This window comes from Musca autumnalis, unplaced genomic scaffold (genome assembly GCF_047663935.1).
Source record: "Musca autumnalis isolate F117 unplaced genomic scaffold, ASM4766393v1 scaffold_1, whole genome shotgun sequence".
In the NCBI taxonomy this organism is placed as follows: Eukaryota; Metazoa; Arthropoda; class Insecta; order Diptera; family Muscidae; genus Musca; species Musca autumnalis.
This window is the reverse complement of record NW_027411644.1, coordinates 197,064,279-197,076,929: the sequence shown is the minus strand read 5'-3', so window position 1 is coordinate 197,076,929 and position 12,651 is coordinate 197,064,279. Positions and strand designations below refer to the sequence as shown.

The 12,651-nt window shown below is 35.3% G+C and overlaps 1 protein-coding gene across 1 annotated transcript in view; it reads right to left on the bottom strand.

Moving 5' to 3' along the window:
* Xrp1 overlaps positions 1 to 3,467 on the bottom strand; it is a 72,311-nt gene extending 68,844 nt beyond the window's left edge. Inside the window, exon 1 of the mRNA XM_073959707.1 lies at positions 2,160 to 3,467. The gene's annotated coding sequence lies outside the window, so the exon portion shown is untranslated. The remainder of the gene's footprint in view (positions 1 to 2,159) is intronic.
* Positions 3,468 to 12,651: the final 9,184 nt, after the last annotated feature.

Below are 12,651 nucleotides of genomic sequence, written 5' to 3'. Positions count from 1 at the left end.
AAATGTTGCTGAAACATTTTTTTCAGGAACTTTTTCTTTATACAACTGTCAAAATCTGCAACATTAGTAATAATTATTACTAATTATCACGTAAAAAGACACAGCTATTGACATCTTTGGAATAAAGAAGAAAAGGGCAACCTAGTTCGAAATTGGCTCGGCCTTTTTTATTCTTTTATTTTTGTAATGTCAGTAAAGAAGCAGGAAAGCAGGTGATGCAGCTTATGTACCCAGGCCTTAAGGCCTCGACACATAAAGCCCTGGGTACATAAGCAGCCTTGTCTGAAAGAGGAAAGAAAGTCAGTCGAGGCTTTAATGAAGCAATTTAAGAAAGAATTACTAAAGGCTAATTAACCAAGAGGCAGAACGCGAGGTCAAGGCTATGAATGAAGAAGTATAGGTCTCGGTACATAAGCGGATTGCTTTCTTGTTACGTTATTTCGGGTAGAAGACTATAAGGAAAAGGAAAAACCAGTTCGAGTTTATCTTGGCCGTTCCTTATTATTTTATGGGAAGGTTCTCAAGCAATAATGTCAAGTTGCTTATATACCGAGGCCCTAATGAAGATAAATAAAATGTAACTAAATCAGATAGAGACAGATGGAAAGTATGTCCTTCAGCGGAAACGGAGATTGATGAATCGGTTACAAAGCTAGTGGTCAATGGGTCCGTGAAAGCCGAAGATTCAAAGAAGGATGATTTTCCTGGGCAGAAAAAGAAAATGCCTATGGCCAGTGCTTCAGCGTGGAAGATGAAGTCGAGAAACAAAGATGATGGGACCTGCAAGAGCGATCGGCAAGAGAGAAAGAAAGTTACCTTGGTGATATGTAGAACAAATGAAGGTGCTTACAATAGAAACACCGAGAATGGAAGAATAAGAACATAAGAACGAAGTGTTGCCATGAAAGCCAAAGATTCAGAGAAGAATGACGTTCCCCGGCGGTAGTAGAAGATGCCTAAGACCAGAAAAGTGAAGCCGCCAAGAAGCAACAAAATGAAGATGATTCAGCCAGAAGATTAAGTCGACAGACAAAGGTGCCTTAAGCAATAAAAGTGAAGCCGCCACAAAAGGATGACGCAATTCCTAGAGTTAAGAAGCAACAAACGGAAGATGGTTCAGCCTGGAAGTTGAAGCCGGCAGATAAAGGTGGGGACCTGCAAGAGCGAATGTCTAGAGAGTTACGTTGGGGCTAGTAGTTAAAATTAATGTGGTTGCAATGAATGCAACGAACTGTTGTCATGAAAGCCAATTTCCAGAGACGATTGATCGGTCTTCTCAGAGAAGACCAACGGGTCTCCTTATAAAGCTCCAATGTGTATTCTCATAGGAGACCGATAGGTCTTCTTAGAGAAGATCAAAGGGTCTTCTTTTAGAAGACCAATGGGTATTCTCATAGGAGTCCTAAAGCTCATCATATAGAATACCAAAGTACTTCTTAGAGACGAACAAAGGACTAAATGGCCTTCTTATTAAAGACCAAAAGGCCTACTAATAGAAGAACAATAGGTCTTCTTATAGATGACCAATGGGTATTCTCAAATACATATGTTTTCTTAGAAAATACCTTAACGAAGACTAATAGATCTTCTTCGAAAAAAAAACGAATATGACTTTTCAGAGACCAATGGGTATTCTTTAGAGTTGTGTAGTTCCGGAACGAACTAGTTCCAAGGAACTATTCCGGACAAGGAACTATTGGAACTATATCCGGCTCATACATTTATATAGTTCCTTTCGTTCTTCTCGTTCCTTCAATTAAAAGCCTGCGTCGATCACTCGTCTTTGTTATTTTTTCGCTGCAAATTTATTTATTTTTATGTCATTCATCCATCGAACCATGAAAACATTTCGGTCTCGGAACTATTTGGAACAAGGAAATTAAAAGAACGACGAAAGTGGAAGATTCGTTGAAATATTTCGGTCTCGGAGCTAGTTGGAACGAAAAGAACGATGAAAAAAGAAAGATTCGTTGAACTGTATCGGTCTCGGAACTATTTGGAACTATATTAAGGAACTAGTTCCTTTTGGGAAAAGGAACTAGAAGGATCAATCCGCTCCGGGAACTAGATTGCCCAACTCTAGTATTCTTATAAAAGAAAAATAAGTCTTCTACTAGGAGTTCTCATAAAAGAAAAAAAAAAGAAAAATTCCAACTTACCGAGCATCATGTTGTTGAACATTGATGACATCGTCATATACAATTTCATTGGTACACGTGGATGATGGCGACCTTTACCGCTACCCTTAAAGCCGCCAATAACTCTTCTTTGATCGAGACGTTTAACACAAATAATGTTTTTCGACAATTGTTTAGACAAAACCGCTTTGGAATTACGATGGGAAGCGCGATACATAAATTTATTGTTAAAATTAAAAATGTTTGTACAGTTCAAATGGTGGAGGTGCCAACGTACCGCGACAATAACGTTTTGGTGATGCAAATGATTTGCTTTAATTAAAGTTTGTTGTTGCAATGACTGTTGATGCATAGCAGCACCACACATTGAAAATGAAATGTTTGGCAACAATTGATGACGACGAACTTGTTGTAACAATGTTGCTGGGGTTGTTGTTGAGGTAGAAGGATATGTTGCGGTGGCTGATACGGATGTGCTGTCAACCAACATAATAAAACACAAGTTAGCACGTGTGACGGCTAAAAAGGTTGCAGTCTATATGAAAATTGATTTTCACGTGATTTTATTGTTAATTATTGAAAGCCTTAAAGTATGCTTCAAGAAAAGAGTACAAAGAGAAAGCGTCTTTCGCAGTATCTATGAGGAAGTTAATTGTTAATTTTTTTTTGTTAATTATTCACACTTCACTTATGTATTCTTCTGGAATATTTTATTCACAAAATTTCCGATTAAAAAACAAAATTAGGAACGTTCAACGAACAGAAAATCTTTGTACGGTTCTTCACGGGCGCTGAAAGCCATTAGGATATTTGAATTTATAACAAAAAACGAAATTTCATCAAGTGATTCAATTTCATCAGCTTCGCTCACTAAACACAACTTTTTTTGTAAGTGGGTTGGATTTTCGGACAAAAACACTTTGTTTCAGGGTTGTTTAAATTGCTTAAAATTTTATATTTGAATAGATTTTTTTTTAATTTTCACAAAACAACATTGATTCACTTTCTCTGCGTTTTCTTATCACTTTTATCTTTTTTTTTTTGTGGATTCACCAAAAAATTACAGCTGAAATATTTTGATGTATACGAGTGGTTATCATTGGAAGTTTACGTATAAACTGAGCGACAGAGCGTTGAATTAAACAGCAAATTTGTTGAAATATTTTGCCAACGAAGAAACAAAACGGGTGGTTCGGATTCGTTCGCTCGTTTCTTTCTTCTTAATTCATTCATTCAAAGCACACAAAGTTTCCGTCTGTTTGTTGGTGTGTTAATTTTCGTATCTTTGTTATTTTAGCAACTTATTTGCATTATTTTTGTTGTTGTTTGTTGACGTAGTATATTTGAGAGTATATTTGCCAGCGTGATTGCCATGTAGCAGTGAGAGGAAGAGAGAAAGAGTATAGTTGATTGATTATGAGGCTTTATGTACCCAGTAGAGAAAAAACAGATAGCATCTGCGGATGGAAACAATAGGCCTGTTCGATCGATAACAGAAAAGTTTGTACAAACTTTTACAAAGTGCTATTCGATAACAAACTTGTTCAGTAAAATAGAAATGAGAAGTAGTTGCAAGTACTTGCAAATACTTTTTACTTTGAAAGTACCTGCAAATACTTTTTACTTGGGAAGTTTTCGAACAGACCTAATATGCGTTTTCCGTAGTTTTTTAATGGTAGTAGTTAAAGAGCGAACTGTGAAATATGAGATACACATACAACTTTATTCAAAAAGGACGGGAACGGAAACATGAAAAAAACTCAAAAAAAAAAAAAAAACTGGAACCTTTGGTATTAGCCCCATTCCTCTAGACTAGGGTCTTTAATATCTTGTCGATATCAAATATTTTCAAGCCTCCTGTATGTTCGGGGGGTTCATGGCAGTAGCGGTGTGCGGATAAATGTCTTTTATGGGTTCAGGGATATGAAACAATATCTTCCACTCATATTAACACTATATGAAAGACCATAGTGTAGAGGAAAGGGGCTAATACCAAAATTTACGTAACATGTGGCCAGGGATCTGAACCGTTCGCCCATATTTATGAATAACATTTTGCTATATACAGTGCTGCTCAAAACATTTGCAACTCAGACGCCTATATCACATACAGTCCATTTTTAGGGACATTTTGAGTTTTGAAATATGTTTGTTTTTGTTATTTGATTTTTTGTTGACCATATTTTCAAGATTTAAAAAGGAATATTCAGTTATGAACACTTATGTTTAAAAAATGTGTGAAATATCGGAGGAACACATGCTTTAGCCTGCTCAAAACATTTGCAACTCCGTGGTACGAATATCTATTAGTTCATTTTTGACGAGTTTTTTGTATTGATTGGCATCAAATTGTGTTTAGTCGGAAGAAGGGGACGAAAAGCTTTTATGAGGAGTACATTTTATCCCACACATGTTTACTTTTGATAGACAAGTATGCCGAAAACAAGACATGTCTAATTTTTTAAGAAAAACTTAATTATGACCAGAAATTTATATCAACGCTTTGCTAAAATGGTAATTTTTGAAAATTGTGGATCCAACGATGCCCAAAAATAAACATAGGAACATCACAATATGTAAAACAGAGCTGGATACCGCGTAAAAAGAACTAAAATCGCCATAAGATGGGAAGGAGATGCAAGGACAACAACATCTACTGCAGGGGATGATCAAATAATCATACGAATTATTAAGCAGATCTCTCAGAGGTCATCAACAGATGTTAAAAAAGACTTGGCACTGATAAATCTATGCAAACACCTCCGATACATTCCAAGGACACCGGTATACCAAAATAGGCAAATTTTGGGAAAACAGTAATTTCCAGGTAAAGTGGAATTTTTCATAGAAATTATACAAAAAATGTGTGTGTAATGTTTTTGGAGTAGTGAAACCTAGTACTTCTCCTCGATATAAATCAATATTTGAGTTATATTACTTGAAAAATTTGATTGATCACCAGAACGAAAGATAATAAAATTTGTCCCCTTATACGAAAAAGTTGACCGAAATTGTAGAAGGTGTTTTATATTGCCCAGGAGGTATTTTTATGGACAGAAATATTACAGGATACATGAGGTCGAGATATTTATCAGATCCAAAAACTAATCTGACAGGTAGCATGTCAAAATCTCACAATGTACACGCCAGAACTGTCGTATAACAGAATGTTTTGGCATAATACCGCATCTAAACGTATATATAACCACGTAAAATTAGTAATTTTTTTGAAAATATACTTAAGTTCTTATCGAACTCAATCAGCTATAGTAATCTAAATTCATATAGGAGGTTCCGGGGCTCCAATCTGGACTCTAGACTATTAAATATCGAATAAAACCTTGGTATTTAACAATTATCCTTAGATCACAGGATTCCAAAGGATATATTAACTTATTTAGTTAACTGGTTTCCTTAACGATGTCTCCAGATAATAAATAAAATGTTTTATTCACAAAATATTATCAAAACAAAAATAATTTCTTCAAACTTTGAATCAAATTTTCTCAGTTGCAAATGTTTTGAGCAAGACCAAAAGTGAGTTCGAGCTTTGTTTTGTATATTTTTTGTAAAATAAGTGAAACTTTTGCAAATTAATTTTTAAATCTTTAAAAAGGATTCAATAAACAATCAATCTACAAAAATATTGGCATTTCAAATCCACAAACTACCTCAGAACTATATAAAATATGAACTTGTCATTCCAGTTGCAAATGTTTTGAGCAGCACTGTATGATTCCTATGTATATCGGATCACTCATTGAAGTCTCTAGACTTCAAATCCATTGAGTACTTGCCGAGAAAAATCGACAGAAAGTTAAATAGAGGCCTATTTTATGCCAAAATTACACGAAAGCGGTCCACGGGTTCAATAGGGGAAATATTGCCGGATTACACCAAAACACTCGTTGATGTATTGTTTGGGGGCTCGAATAAAATAAAAAAGAAATTCAAAAGCCAAAATATCCCTTCATTTCGTTAAAGGAATAAAAAAATTCTTGCGTTTGGCAAAAGTGTAAATGTTATTTTGACGCGTCAAATTTTGGGTTATTTTGGTAATCTTAATTTATTCCCTAATGAAACGTTGGAAGGGCCTAATATTTTCTGGATCTTAATTCACCACTAAATACTTAAAAAAATTACACTTATTTACAAACCCACTGGGCTTCAAATGTCAATTCCATTGCTTATATTTCAAATAAATCCTCATAAAGAAGGTTAACCCTGCAAAAGGCCATAATATAAACATGGCCTAAAGCTCTGTTCCATAACCTGAAAAATTTACTATTTTTTACTGCGATAACAATTTTTCCATTATGTTATCTGAAAAAAAGAAAAATAGTAAAAATTAGTAGATTCTTGCAGTACTAGAACATACCATTATGTTTTAAACGTATAATATCTATATGTCGGTGTAATAATGCAATAAAAAATGTTGAGAGGTGTAAACTTTATGTTGACGCTCACTGTATTTAAAGTTGAGAACCCGACGGTGTTTGTCAAGCTTAAGTCCATATTTACATTAGGCCATTTTCCTTGCGGCAATTGTCAGTTTGTCGGTGAGAGAGGGTACTGAGAGGCAAAGGGTTACCATATGCTTCACCTCTCCTTCAAACTGACAATTGCCGCAAGGAAAATTGCCTAATGTAAATATGGACTTAGTTTACCTCGGACAAAAAACAGACTACGGGGGTGTTCCCCTAAAACAAAATACAAATATGGAAGATGGTGACGCTGCGTTTACACATGACAGGTCAGTTAAGTTCATTTATTGGTTGTCAAAAACCCAAAACTTGCCTGTGTGACGTGGCTGCAAAAACAGTTGTAAAATTATGAATTAAAACGATCGATTTGTTTTTGTTTTCCGTTCACATATTCTGTTATTGTTCATGTTATTTTATTTTCAACACATTTCATTTATGATTTCACCATGGCAGAACTACCAGGTAGTGGTATCACACCAGCTGATCGAATATGAAAAGTCAAATCCCTTTATAATAAAATATTTTTGTTGTAATTTCCCCAACAACATAAAGAAAGTTTTGACATAACATATTCAAAAATTTACGATACCACTACCTGGGTAATTGTGCCATGGATTTCACTTATTTGTACAAAAATGTCAAAAATTTGCTAACCCGACTGTCTGTGAAAAATGATGGACAGCTGGAAGACAAACGACAAATGTAGTATGTATGTATGTGTTAGGAAAAAGTGAGGAGGAGACAAGGAAGATAAAGGCCTGGGTACATAAGCTGCTTTTCCCGGTTGGCTTGCTTTCCTGATTCATTTTTGACATAATAAAGCAAAGAGCAAATTTCGAACTGGGTTGCCCTTTTCTTTTTTATTCTTTTATCAGAAGCAAGCAAGGCAACCAGGCGAGGCAGCTTATGTATGTACGTAGGCCTTAAGGGCTAGATTTAACTTGACCCAACCAACAGAGAGTGGAGTGACCCTGACTCCGACAGGTATAGCAAAATTAACACAAGTTGGTAGAAGAAGTAAAGGCCTGCGTACATAGGCTGCTCTGCCTGATTGCCTTGCTTTCCTGCTTCATTTTTGACATAATAAAAATAAAAGAATAAAGAAGGTCTAGGAAATTTCGAACTGGGTTGCCCTTTTCTTTTTTATTCTTTTATCAGAAGTAAGCAAGGTAAGCAGGCAAGGCAGCTTATGTACTCAGGCCTTAAAGGCCTGCGTACATAAGCTGCTTTGCCTGATTGCCTTGCTTACCTGCTTCATTTCTGACGTAATAAAAATAATAGAATAAAGACGAAATTTCGAACTGGGTTGCCATCAGTTGGAAATTGGGTCGGCCTTCTTTGTTCTTTTATTTTTTTATTGAAGCAGCAAAGCAAGGCAATCAGGCAAAGCAGCTTATGTACGCAGGCCTTTAAGGCCTACATAAGCTGCCTCGCCTGCTTGCCTTGCTTTCCTGCTGCATTTCTGACATAATAAAAATAAAAGAATAAATAAGGCCTGGGTACATAAGCTACCTCGTCTGCTTGCTTCTGATAAAAGAATAAAAAGAAACAGGCAACCTAGTACGAAATTCGCTCGACTTTCGTTGTTCTTTTATTTTTATTATGTCAGAAATGAAGCAGGCAAGCAAGGCAACCAGGCGAGGCAGCTTATGTACCCAGGCCTTTAAGTGAGAGTATCGCAAAACATACAACAAAAATAGTGCAGCAGTCAAGGCCTGCGTACATAAGCTGCTCTGCCTTATTGCCTTGCTTTCCTGCTTCATTTTTGACATAATAAAAATAAAAGAATAAAGAAGGCCGAGGGAATTTCGAACTGGGTTGCCCTTTTCTTTTTTATTCTTTTATCAGAAGTAAGCAAGGTAAGCAGGCAAGGAAGCTTATGTACGCAGGCCTTCAGAGGCTCAACGACGGAAGTTCAAAAATGAATTAAATTAGATCAATGTTTCCTTCACTTCCTCGGAAGCGGCGCATGGTAGAACAAACCAGGTAAAGTAAATACTACAACAAATACAACTCAACAACAACCATATAGAAATTTGTTTTTGTTTGTAAACGTTAGTGTCAAAGTACATGTAAACAAAATAAGGAAATTTCTATAAATTATTGGAATTTAAAAAACTAATAATTTTTCACATTAGATTGAATATTTTGAAAAACATGAATGAAAACTCGTTAGATTTTCAATTTGAATGTTTCCATATCATTCCACTAAATGCATAATTTATCGCAGAAAGTAGAATTCTTGCAAACATGTTTGGGGTCGCTGGTAATTCATTGAAAAAAGAGAAGCTCAATCGTTTGCTTTTGAAAACAGAAAAGCACATGTTTATTAGGGCTTTATTCTTTTAAAGTTTAACAAAATACCACACATAATTAACAAATATTGTACCGCCTCTAAAAGCAGTGTTTTAGTAAGCGGCATGTCGTTCGGACCTGGAGGAGGTTATATGTCAATGATATGAAGGAGTCTTTATGGGAAATAGTGTTTTTTTCTGATGAATAAATTTGTTCTTCAAAAAATATATATATATCCCTAATATACATCCAACGTAGAAATAAATATATAAAATGTCGTATGGAATTTGACACTAGCATTACAGCCCAGTTCAGTCAGCTGGGTATTGCTGCTACCTTTTCTTGTTCTACCATGGAAGCGGCGAAAAGAACAAGATCTCCTGAGGAACAGGGTACCTAAACCGAGTGAGAAGAAATAAAGCTTCGCACATTCAAGTGTCCCCAGCAAGCCACGTCAAATCAAAGTATCTATCGACAGATGCCGACAAAATGAACTCGAACACGAAGAACGACCGGGGATTCAAAAGATAAGTTCAGGATCTTCCAGAAGAGAAAAATGGCCAAGTCGCCGTTTTGTTACGCCAATGCAGTCAAAAGGCACTACCAGCTGTGATCGACACCAGTAAAGGATCAGGAAGGATACAAAAGGATCATCAGGTAGATATTGAAAAAATTATTTTTTTTTTGTATATTTTACATGCAAACGTTAAAATTTTGTCTACTGGGCCACTGACTACGTCCCTGGTGTGGGAGTTAAAATTTTATTATATACGACAACAAGCTTATATTTCGAAAAGATGAAGTGGGTTCTTCGTGAAACGACTTTTTATATTCCATATATTAGTTACTTCATGCCCTTGCTTTGAAAGTTCATCTTTAATAAATTCAATGCTAAATCATGGATGCAAGTCTCTTAAAATGACTTTGTTTTGCGGTCTAAGCCTATTGAAACAGCCTATACGAGAACTAATAGTTCAGATCAATGCACGTAAGTTCAAATCCGGGCATCCTATCCGAGCGTCTTCTTGTAACAATAAATTAAAAAGATGCAGTAGAGGGGCACTTGTGATTGAATTATATTTTTGGATGCAAAGTTTTTGCTGAAGTTATCGAGCAGACCTTATACATACATACATACATAAGGTCTGTTCGATAACTTCGCAAGTAAAAAGTTCTTGTAAGTTATTGCAAATACTCGCAACTACTTCTCATTTCTCTTTTACTGAACAAGTTTGTTATCGAACAGCATTTTGTAAAAGTTTGTACAAACGTTTGGGTTATCGAACAGACCAATACTTGAATGTGATATTGAATTTGGCGACCGCGAAGTCCATCTTACTACCGCAGGACAGTTGTGAAATATGTACTTTCAAAATACATAGATACTGGTTTTTACCACTGGGTAGTTGGAAGTGAATAAACAAAACAACCCGAAGAGAAAGCGTGGAAAGAGTAGAAGCTGCGCATTATGCGAACATTGCTCTCTAGCTATAATAGCTCCTTCGTTTGTATTTGTAAAAATGTTGGCCAAAATCAATATTGATTGTTGTTGTCAAAGTACTCTTGAACTTGATTCCACATTTCTGAACATTAATGTACCGTAGATATGGATTTATCGGTTTCTGACACATTTAATATTAGGTTGACTTGTAGCAATTTGTATTTATTTACTAAAACAGTTCAATTTACCGTTCTGCATATTCAAAACCTTCGTAAAAAGTATTGCCAACATAAAAATGCTCCTTAGACCATGATTGATGGTGGAAACTAGCAATCAATTTTTGATTTTAAGTTATTTTCCATTACACCCCAGTGTTTAAATTACGAATACCTACATGTGTTGTTGTAAAAGTGTTAATTTTGTGCTAAATCATCGTGTTTTTCAAATTGATTTGTGAGGTTAAATATAAAGCGTGGCGCACAATTTTGAAAGGTGATAAGCACCAGCTGATTATCACCGAAAATGAATCACTCACTGGGGGTCCGTCCGAAGATTTATTTGAAGATATGAACACACGCCAAATTTTCTTGCAAATCCACAAACATACATATGCACAGCTACATACATATCATACATATGTAGTTATGCATGTTATATCTACTTTTGTGGTCTATCTGGCCCCAATAAAATAGACAAGCACCACATATTCACGTTGTTTTTTTTTTTTTTTTTTGTAATAGAAAACAAAGTTTGCTGCTTTTGTACGAACTACGCATAACAACAATCAGACTGGTTGTACTTCAACGAGGGCGGGCATCGTGTGCTGAATATGTTTCGTCTTCACGCAGCTACTGTTGCCGGGTGTGTACCAGATATTTTTTTTGTGAGATTGTTTTTGTTGCATTCGCTGCTGTGAGGGGGTCAATACTTAAATTGGATGATGCAAGAGTTTAAATTGTTTACAACAGACAGCTGATTGTTATGTTCGTCGCTTGGTAGGCGAAGATTCCAAGTTTTATAATCAGCTGTGTATTCGCATGCGTTTATGAGGAGGAGCGCTTAAATTGTTTATTTGTGAGTAAAATTACACTGACAGAACAGGGTGATGATTTTCATATTGAGTGTGAAATGAAAAAATATATTGTTGGCGCGTTCGCTTTGTATGACTTAAATTAAAAATAATATAAATAACTTCATAATTTGAAGAGTATTTTTCTTCATATGTTAATTTTTTTGAGAGAAAAAACAAATTGTATATAAAACTGATTTTTTAAGACTTTCAAAGCATAAAAATTTTTTCTATGAATTTCCTTATTGACTCGTTGCGGCGGACTATTGTGGACCGAGGTAAAGGCATCTCTTTGAAAATGTCTTCCTTTTTTCTACCAGTATCTTCAAAAATGGTAATACTGACATAAAAACTTCTTTAAAGAACCCCCCTTCTTCAAAAGGTCTACATTTCTTGGCCAATTCCAAAGCAATCTTATATGAGGCCTTGATTGTGGCATTATCATAATTGCCTTTGTCTTTTATAATATTAAGACACCTATTATTTTTATTTGTTAAATTATCTTTAAGCTGGCATATTATTTTTTCGCTCATTTTGCGTCATTAAATGATATTTTGTGTGCCTATTATAATGACGCCTAAGGTAAGATGGATATACATTTTTTATTGTTGCATTGCAGACGAGGCATTCTGCGTCATTAAAAATATTAATACAAAACAAAAAATCATTTTCAAATTCTTCGCTCCACATATTTGCTGTACAACTGCAAAATCTTTTCAGTGTACCCAAAAAAAAAAAAGAAATAAATTGGCATCAACCTGCTTGCATGAAATTCAGTACAAGACTGAAGTAAAAAAATCAAAACATTTGCTCTCTTAGTTTGCGTTAGGGTCGCGTGTGTGTGATTTGCCGAAAAACTTCGTAACATTAACAATACTAACGATCGGGTTTGCTATAGAAGGTCGGCCATTCAGAATTCTGTTAACAACTTTTGACAACAAACATAATAGATTTTATATTATTGTGGTTTGAGTTTCTTTGTATTTTAAATCACAATAATGTTTTTGACAACAAACATAACAATCAAGTGGGATTAGTGTCCAACTGTATAAGTCCCGGTCCACACTAAAGTGATTTCATTGAAAAAATTGCATGAAATTATGCGTCTCTAGATCGACTTTCATAGTAGAGTAAAACCCAAAATCACCCGGAAGCCATCGAGATAAAGGTAAACGACAAATTATTGGACCACATCCTTCTAGAGCGTGAACAAATAAAAATAAT